The following is a 10,410-nucleotide window of genomic DNA, read 5'->3' as shown; positions in this document are numbered from 1 at the left end:
ATTTATGTAAATGATAGTAGTGCAAAATTCTCTACATGGCTCTCCCATCTTACATTGCAATCTTCTTTTATAACTCGACCTCCATTTTTAGGCCCTATCTATCAATGATGGATTCAGTGGATATAATATTTTATCTAAATGGGTGCATATAGAGGAGGTATATGTATGTTTTCTATAGTTACACTAGTTTTTGCACCTATCCATGTTTTTAAGAAGCTAGGGTTTGAATGAGAATGAATCCAAAAAAATATTTATTAGAAGTATCAAGGGATATTTGGGAATCCAAATAAACACAAACTAAGGGCATGGCCAAGTTTTCACAATCATGGTCGTCAACTACCTATTTTCTCAAAGTGTTGGCACACCATGGAAACAAATTTGGGAAACTAGCCATGACTATAGTTGATTTAAATGAAGGAAATGAAATAAACTTGAGTTTAGTGACATTTATGTTGCAACCTTAATAATAAATCTCTCTAAGGGATATATAAATATCTAAAATACAATTTGTTATGGATTTACTCATTATTTGCATGGGTTTGTGGGCTCTATGCTTAGATAGGCATGCTTTTTATTTATGAGTAACATCTTCTCCAATATAGTATGGGTCAGGCTTTTGAATTCATATATGAAAGAACGGTCATCCTCTTAAGCATAGGATCAATCCCTTGTCTAAATTAAAACATTATAGAACTTGGTGGAGAGACAAGGCTAAATATCTTTGAAAATGTAATTACTCATATTCATTCCAATGGAAGTGGACTATAACAATTACAAAATTGGAGAAATGCACTAATACTCAATTGGATTGTTAATATTTGATATGTGTCCACCTCATTGAAGGGAGTTTCTAGTAGATACAACATGGTAAAGTATTTACTTGAGGGCTTCTAAGCCTCTTCACAAGACCAAGTGTGTTTCCATGTATCATCAACAACTATTCTCCTATAGCATTCATTTTGCAAAGACAAACTTCAAATCGGTATACGTAATCAATAGGGTACCAAAATGAGCTTGTTATGTGTACGTTTTCTACACAGAAGTCCACATCATGCTTTCAACTCTAAGATTCTGAACTATTTTTTGTATAAAATTTCTCATTATAAATTAGCTTATCATTAACACAGTAAAAACTCAATGAATTTAACTAATAATTGTCTAATTGTCATATTTTGTCCTTTCATTGTTCCCTAGTAACCCATGCCTTTGCTTCTCATTCTTGTAACCACATGAAGCCACAAGAAGCACTTGTCATTCATCAATCATACTAACTAAATCTAAGATGATATATTTTCTTATTTATTGATATGCATAACCTCCTATCTGTCATATAAAGTACTTATCATTAAGATTGCACATACTCTAAACATCAGATGATATAAATTAGGTTGAGACTAGTCACCAACATACTAGCATCCATTGGGTTTCACTGTGAATTATAACATTAGAAGATGGTTAAATAGAACCACTTTTCAACCCCATCCTACATGTGGGGACACTTCCAAATCTAAATTACGTTGTAAATGAACACCACCATAATATATTCAAGAGTTTTTGGTTTTGAAATAATAAAAGCATGCCAAGAAATCCTAGAGATATATACAACATAGAACATTTTTTATTTAAAAAATAAAGATATAAAACATCTACATTCTAACAAAACATCCTAAAGATCTTAAATCTATGCAATATAATCTCCAACTATGCACAAAATCAACAATAACCATGAAATACATTTTACATAGCACCTATTAAAATATTATCTATGTTGAGAAAGGCCATCTAACACATTGTCATGGTACCTATAAACAAGTAATCTATTGTTTTAAATCTTACACAAAAATAATTGCATCTATTTGCATGTCAATACAAAATACTTAGCCTAAAGAGTTCTCAAAGATTTTTCTTAGAGGGGGATTCCTCATAAAAAGTTCTTGCAACCTCGTTGAAGCCGCTAGCCCTAGCTTGGCCCTATTGATATCTTTTACTATATATAAATCACTATCTATAATTAATGGTAAATTGGCTATTTCCATAAAATTGCTTCTACATCTTCTATTTACCAAGCTCTAGTTATCAACACTGACTAAAAAAGCATTTATCAACAAGATGGGGTGCCTTCTTTCAGTCAATCTCTTGGGAAGGACTCCTACATGGCACTAATTTATCCCAAGCCAAATGTGAAGAAGGTATTGTAATCCCTTCCAATTCCTTTCAAAACTACTAAGTACAAGGGTTTGAATCCACCAAACTTGGGTTTATTTATTTTGTAAGAAATGGTGGTTGGAGATAGATGTAATGATGGACCAAACCTTTCCTACTACTTTGAGAACTACCCATATATATGAGTTTGAAACCATTAGGCATGGGCTACTTAATCCTACGAGCTTGAAACCACTAGGCATGGGCTACTTAAACCGTAGGCATTGGTGGTTGCAAATAGTTGTAGTAGTGGGCTTGACACAACAAAATCATTGTTGTTGGTAACACATGAACAAATGAAAGCTGGAAAAGTGAAGGAGCATGCATGAAAATGGAGGGGAAAGGGACACTAACAATGGACAAATGTCACTCTCTTTTGTTGGTTGATAGGCAAATTTGTAAAAGTGTTGTCATAATGTAATTTCCTTGAAACATAATTGTGATGATTGGAAATAAAGTAATTATGCATTAGCGATCATCAAACCTCCAAAAGAAAACCATGAACATAAAAGACAACATCAAAAGGAAAAATATTATAATGGTGGCAACATGATTATTAGCAAAAAATAGTGATGAAATTATAATTTGGTATGCCAATATTGTGAGTTATCAAGAGGAATATCACTAGACAATAATTCATAATTAATGTCTTTTCCAACAATGGTTGATATTGCTTTAAACAACTCTATTTCTTAAGAAAATATTTTCTATTAAAAGGAATTAAGATACCATTTTCCATTAGAGATGATGGAGAAAGTGAACCAGTATTGTAAAAGAGCTTAAAAGAATATGACATAAATCAAGGAGACTTGTCATGTTGCTCCACTTGAGTTCATGCATCCAATACTTTGGAAAGGCAATAAAATAGTGAGAAATGGTAAGCTAAGACCAAAAAGCAAAAGAAAATGCTCCATGTATTACTTCAAAGAACAAATAACTCCATTAGGATTCAAAATGGTATAGGGGTGCCAAGAAGCATTAAGCTACAAAAACTACGAGGCCATCAAATGAGCTCGAGTCCCCATGGAGAAGAACTCAACATCATATCAAAATTCATGTAGGTGAACTCACAAGAGTAAAGACATTTCTGCCTTAAAAATTTACCGATCCCCAAGAGTAATTGGAGATGAAGAACCTAATTAAATATAACTATACAATAATGTTTCCACATAAAACCAATAGCAAAGCCAAATTAATTTGAAATTATCCCTAACCATCCAACTATCCCCGAAATGGCCCCTTCCATGGGAGGAGAGCTAGGAAAGGGAAATGAAATTCAAACTAAGCTATGCCCCAAATGCACTAACAAGTTGGCATTTCGAAGAACATGTTGAATTTTCTCACCCTAATCGCAAAATGAACATGTTGAATTTGTAAAGTCAACTTTGTGGCTTACCCTTGACATCCAATTCATGATGAAAAAGTAACCACCCCATACTTTAGGTGTAAATAAGGTTTGAACCTTTCAAACAAACACAGGCATGAGCCGTTCAAACAAACACCTAACCAATAGCTCCAATGGATCTTCAAGCCTCCACGTTTTGTTTAACCAAGTGCTCAGAGCAAAGGAGTGCCTTAACCAACACATAAAGACCCTTTGTCTCACCGTTACAAATTAGTTAACAAATACGAACAAACTAAATTAAGGCACACTAAAATGGTTGCACGATCAATCATATTATCCTTAGATAGAATGCCATAAGTAAAAAGGGGGAAACGTTGCACAAAGTAGCAAGACAAGGATCTCATCAAAGAGGTTTAATTTGAAGGGCATGAGACTAGTCCTACCATAACAGCATGATTTTAGAGTCTAGCATCACTTAAAACCTAAATTAGGCCTAAATTAGGTAAGCATATTTGCTTTGGAGTATAGTTAACACCCTATATACTCGTTGTGTCCAGGTGTAGATCAACATTTGTAAAGGAATGGAGATAGCTACACATTGCAAACTACATTACATTTAAAGTATCGGAATGCAATTTGCTTAATGGCAGCATAAATATTTGTAATTCTTTTGCAATTTTATCAAATTTGATTCTCCAAAAAACGCATACCTGAATGCCTGCATATATGATTTCGGTCATCAGCGGTTACTGAAAATGGCTCCCACTTTATGACATCTTCAATTAATTAAAGTAGGGAGTGCAAATTGAAAATGCTTTGACGCAGCCAGCATAATTCATTGACCTGCAAAAAGTCGTTCAGGATTTCGATGACTTCATTGGAAAACTCAAAAAAAAATACCAAAGAAAACAACAAATTAATTGGTGTATCTCGTGCTAGAATAAGGTCGAGATTATTATTATATGGTGATATAAACATATCTATGTTGCTGAGTCAAGCTAGTTGAGATTCGAGAGTTACATACAAATATCTAAGCAAAAATTCAGATGTTTCATTGACATAAAGATTGAGAGTGAAATTCTACATAACTTTGTGCTGGTAAAAATTGATTTATCTCATGTACAAGCATCTGTTGCTGATTCAAATCAATTGAGACTGGAGTCCCTCAGACAAATATATAGCAAGATGAAAGGTGAACGCAGTTTTAATAGCATAAATGTCCTAGGTGAAATTCTGTATTTAGTACTTGTGAATATCAAACTTATCCAAAGAATCACCAAGATAACCAATAAAAACTCTAAGCTGAATCCTGTGGTTTGTCAGACGGCTAGGCATATAAAAACTTGTACAAAAATCTGCAGGTGGCGGGAGATCAACTGTTAATCTGAGGCATTAGTTGGAAACAATATTCTTACTGCATATCCTTTGATTTAACACGAATTTTTTTTCACAGAGAAAAAACAGATACATTTTTTATTTAACATGAAACTTTATTTACGGCTTTATTGTTTATTCCAATGTGTCTGCAACCTTCGTGATTGATTGATAAGTGAGAATGGAGAACAAAAGGATAAATCGACGAGGACGAAAACAGTGATGAAACATGGATAACTCTGGAAAATGCATAATTTCTTCAAGCAGTTAAGGCGTTTGACCTACAGGACAATACATTTGGTAGTAAATTTACAATCTGTTGATTGAAAAATTGATATCAGTAACGTCGATGTCTAGACTTCTATGTTCAGATTAAAGTTACCTGGCAGAAAGTTCGAAGTATTTAGTAAAGAGTCTATGGTGAAATAGAAAATTGATGTCGTGGCAATAGTGGAAAACAATAAATAAGACCAAAAGGATCGAAACAAATAAATAAAAAATATAAAACAAGGAAGATACCAGTGTTTTATGAGCAAGCAGTTGACATACCTCTCCCTGGATTGCCACCTTACAAGGGACAACTACTACGACTACCTTTAGTTTGAAAATTTTGACTCTAAGGCGTAATAAACTAATGTGTGTCAAGATGATTTCACTAGTTTAATGCAAAATCTCAATGGAAATAGAACTTTGCTTTGCAAGAAAGTGAACGAATCATCTGCTAGACAAATGAGTCTATGTTCTAACACTAAAATAGCGACAACTACTTGCATATGGTTTTCCAGAAAACTACGAGTAAAAGAAGCTAGGATGCGAGGAAATAAAAAACAATTGCGCAATTCTGTTATATCGAAACATCCAAGGATTTCGTCTCCATATTGACCACGTTATTGGGAATTCTAGTGGTTTCTAATAATGACTTTTCAGAAAAATCAAGTTGGTGCCTTATGATGACGACTGATGGATGAAACAAGTAGCATATCCCGCACTCTCTTTTCAGAGACATAGACATCTATGAAAGTCACTCGACCTTAAATCTGTCCATAGGCAAGGATACAAAAAGTTCACTCACATTGACAGCACGGAATCGGATAGGGAGGAAAAGAATATTAAGAAATAGAAAAGGAAAGATTCCTATCATAGCTTAACAAGGATAGCCTGAAGTGATTCAAAGGCATAAATCCTGGAACGCTGTGAGAAGATTCATGCAGCCTTGTTTGACTCCAAATGTGATTCAATAAAGGCATAAATCCTGAAACACCGTGAGAAGATTCATGCAGCCTTGTTTGACTCCAAATGTTATTCCAAAGGCATAAATCTGCAACTCCGTGAAAAGATTCATGGCGCGTTGTTCGGCTCAAAATGAAAGCAGGCAAGCGGTCAGGTCTAGCTGTTTTTGTTTGCCATTTCCGAACCAAGTACATCAGTATAATAGCCATTGCAATTACATTGATCGATGCATGTAGGACTGTGATTTTGAAAAAGAAAAGCACGCTCACAGTGTGGAAAATATCAAGAACTGTGATATTGAAAATGATAAGCATGCTCAGAGTATAAAAATAAATTAAAAAACTGAACAGCAGATCGTGATATTCCACATGTCAATCATCGCTTACTACCCGCTTATTACCTAATAAGAATGTGACATACATTAGATTGTTTCCAGTTTCCAAAAGTATCAAATATACTTCCAGCGAGAATAGAAACCATAAGATCAGAACTTCTGCGTAAGCTGGAAATTTTCAGTTCATTTTGTCTATAGAAAGTAGAATCACGACAAGACCTTCTTACGGTCTTTATCAATTCAAATTCAAGGATGTAAATTCAAGGATGTAACGATGAGAGGATATCATACCTACAGCGTTGAATGTCCCTTGTTTCACATGTGCATTCGCATTTGTCCTTGAGTGGAAGCTACTGCAACCCTAGCGCACAACGCAAACTCGTTACTTTTCCTCTCGGTAGAGTTTGGATGAGGTGAAGGGAAAATCGTCTCCAACGAGGCCTAAATGTATGCAAAATTAATGCAGCTGATTTGTTCTTTATCTAAATAGTCGGCAAAGAGACCACTCCGTGGCCAAAACTACAGCAGTTTTCAAGAATCGAACCTTTCTCAGCCAAGCTTAAAGATATCTTCATCAAGTCTCATCAAAATATCGATTTCTGTGCCGGTGCACCAAACGAGGTCGCGCATTTAATTCTTACTATATTCATCTAATTCTCCACTCCCCGGCCTAAATCATCCAAAGAAAACCGAAACAAATCGAAATACATCTGAGCAACCCGCCGCAGTCTTAAATGCTTAAATTTCAGAAGCCCTGACCGAGCTACCATGGATGGGACTGCAATACTTCACATGCAGAAACAGAAGATACGCCCGGGAGAGGATTTCCCTCCAACGGGGACCAGAGAGACCTGTATTCGATGATTCACACAGATTTGCGTGTTTCTTAGGGTAGCAGAAAGATAAAATAATATTAAGCGAAATTGTTATCTCTATGATATCAAGAATCTCGTGGCAGTAAAAACAAAAGATTTAAATAGCCTATCAGTCAAAGATTTGGAAGACAACGGTATCAGTATAACCTCAGAACTGAGTGCCATGGCCTTGTAGCAATTCGAGAAGCGTGCTTGCCTCAATAATATCATTTCTCGACTCCCGATTCTCCCATTGTCTGGTCTTTTGCAGCAGAGGTCGCGTTAGTGAAGGAAGGGAACTTCCACGGGCTCTTCTTTTGGAATCTTGGCCACAGCGGCCGGCTGGAAATAGGGAAGGACACAAATGGCTATTAACAAATTATTTAGGGCCACAGAAGGGGAAGGGACCTAAAGCCTGAGATCGCTCCCGAGGAGCCGCTGACAGAAAGAGACGTGAGCACGCATGGCTGAACTCATAATCTCATGAGCTCCTGCTATGTGTGCTCACTCTCTTCTGTCAGCACTCAACAGATCGAGGCGCGGCCTCTACAGACAAACAAAAAAATAATGGAAATAAACACTCAATCGGTGCACATAAGGTTCTGCAAAGAATCGATCATTGGATGTGCCAAAACTCAATCCGACATTAAGGCAGCAACAGCACAGAATCCGAAATTGCATATCCAAGAAAGAGGGCCTGCAGTGAAGATCTGAAGAAAAAGAAATGCACTCGTCTCAGATCTGGACAAATTGTGATGATAGACGGATTAATTCATGGCCCAAGAAAACGCGATTAGGGAATAAGGCAGAAGAACAAGGACGTGTGGGGTTAGCGGGGAGTAATAAGAGACGAAAACCCAGGAGAAACAGTGGGCGGACGACGGCCTTACCATGGCCACTTGCTATATGTACAGGACAGTGAAAAATGAATGCCAGATCTCCAGCTCTTATCTTCAATACTGTTGGCGCGAGCCGTGCAGCAGTACCGCGAATAACCACAATTCTTCCAATGTGCCCATGCAATGCAATGAGGAAGAAACAACCCCTTCGCCTCTACTTATTATTGCCCTCTCTCTCTCTCCGGAAGCATCTCTTCTGTACATTGACAAAATTAGAAAGAAACACGGAACCTTAATTGCCCCTAAAAGTATATGTGCGGGTATCGCATTAATTGCCTGTAAAAGCATATGCGCAGGATTCACATGATGCCGCGGCTTGCGCGAGATGCCACACACCGAAAACCTAGACTTAATTCTAAGCATCAAGCATTCCTCCTCTCCCTCCCTCCCGTCTTTATGTTTTCCATTACTAAGCCCTCTTCTCGCTAAGCCATTTCATCTTTTCTTCCAGACTTGACACTAAATGCCGTGTCCTCCGGGTAAGGCATTTGACCTCTTTTTCCAGACTTAACACTAAATGCCGTCTCCATCATGATCATATTTAGACGTTAACATGTAATGCTTTATCACTGTAAAATTGGCACAAGCTCGTCTATCTTTAGATGAGGTGAAGTGTGAAATGTCTTATTCATCATCATGTTTACACTTTATAACACTTGCATGCTTATCCAGATAAGGTGACCTTTTCTTAACTGTAAATCATCATCATATTTAGACTTCCGCTAAATTAGATGACTCGACCGCTTGACCTTTTAGCCGTGAATCGTGACCATATTTAGAATTTAGCAACAAAATTGAAACAAGTTTGTTTAAATTAGATACGCTGAACTGTAAATGTTTTATTTTAAATTCCCCGTCACACATACCACCAACCACTTTGCTAACGAAATTAGCTTAATCATAAATGGCCAGATAATATTTTATAATGAAAATCACCCCTCAATTATTTAATCCCACATATTGCTATGCGACAAAATCAAATGTCAAATCAAGAAGACGATATTAATTTGAATATGATTATATGGAGCAGATCAAGCGGGCTAACCTCGGTGGGGATAACCTATTAGGGCATTCAATATTTCCACTTTTAGTTAAAAGACAACCTGTTGTTGGGAGACATTTTATGTATCGGTTATACAACTTTGTCTTGGTTATACCATTCACTTATTATTATTATATATGAGAAAATATTTGTTTAAATGTGTACACTAAAAAATTATATCGCATGCCATGCTTGCTATAGCATAGTAGGGTAGGCGAAGATAGACAATTTTTTTATATATATTTAAGAGACGACCTGAGATTTATAATAAATATATATTGCTTGGTTCGTACAAAAGCAAAAATCAAATATCACCCTAATATGCCCTAATATCAAATATCACCCTATGCACATGCCTCCAACCATTTGAACCAATTTATCATCAAATCACATTAATTACATGCCCTCTTTATAAGTTTGAATTGAGATTACAAATACTTTCCATTGTTAATAGTAACCCTAGAAAGAATAAATATGAGGCGGACACGTTTTACGAGCAGTACAATAATTGAGAAATTCCTAAAGCTAGGTGCCTAAAGTGCATTTGACTATACATTTGTGCTAAAAGATCCATCCTTAAATCTCCAGAATTTTTGGGGCCTGTACTTAAAATTAAGTCAAATACTTTTAATGTATGAGATTTTAATACACTTTACTTAGCTTATTTATTTACTGCTTGTATTTGTACGAGCTCCTCAATAAATAAATGTCAACTTTTAAAAAGTGGAATTATTGCATTCCATAGTGTGTAAATTTCTTATATTGAAGTTATGTTTATGGATTTGACATTAGGTACTAACTTCTGGTCAAAGCGATGGAGACACACATTTTGATGGCTCTCTCTCCTTGTTAACGCGGCTCTCTCAATGGTCAATAAGGGAGGAGGTAGTTATGGTTTGTTTGGATCTTGTGCTGGTCAATTGCCCTTTTCTTCTAACTTTTGTTCGTTTGGATTATATGCATAATGTTGCACTCAATTTCCATGTGTACTTATTTGTCTTTACAACTGCAACACCGTCCCTCTGATTTACTTCATCTACCACTTATTTGTCTTCACACCTGCAACGCCGTTCCGTGAGTAAGTTGAGCTACCATGTCCTTGATTATGTCAAGTGTCTAAGGTCTTTTCC

The 10,410-nt window shown here is 36.2% G+C and overlaps 1 long non-coding RNA gene across 2 annotated transcripts; it reads right to left on the bottom strand.

The window, feature by feature from the left end:
* Positions 1–3,512: 3,512 nt before the first annotated feature.
* LOC149263323 (uncharacterized) lies at positions 3,513–8,605 on the bottom strand. 2 transcript variants are annotated; one of them, XR_016259250.1, is made up of 4 exons: positions 7,508–8,605; positions 7,030–7,336; positions 6,777–6,846; positions 3,513–4,390 (listed from the first exon to the last, which is right to left on the bottom strand). It is a non-coding gene; the product is annotated as an uncharacterized LOC149263323 (long non-coding RNA). The 2 variants fall into 2 exon arrangements; XR_016259249.1 differs by having other exon boundaries at positions 6,777–7,336.
* Positions 8,606–10,410: the final 1,805 nt, after the last annotated feature.

Source organism: Pinus tabuliformis, chromosome 6, assembly GCF_031772625.1.
Source record: "Pinus tabuliformis cultivar Carrire ecotype Pingquan chromosome 6, CPIR1, whole genome shotgun sequence".
Classification (NCBI taxonomy): domain Eukaryota; kingdom Viridiplantae; phylum Streptophyta; class Pinopsida; order Pinales; family Pinaceae; genus Pinus; species Pinus tabuliformis.
The sequence above is the reverse complement of the archived record's forward strand: the minus strand, read 5'-3'. Positions and strand labels throughout refer to the sequence as shown.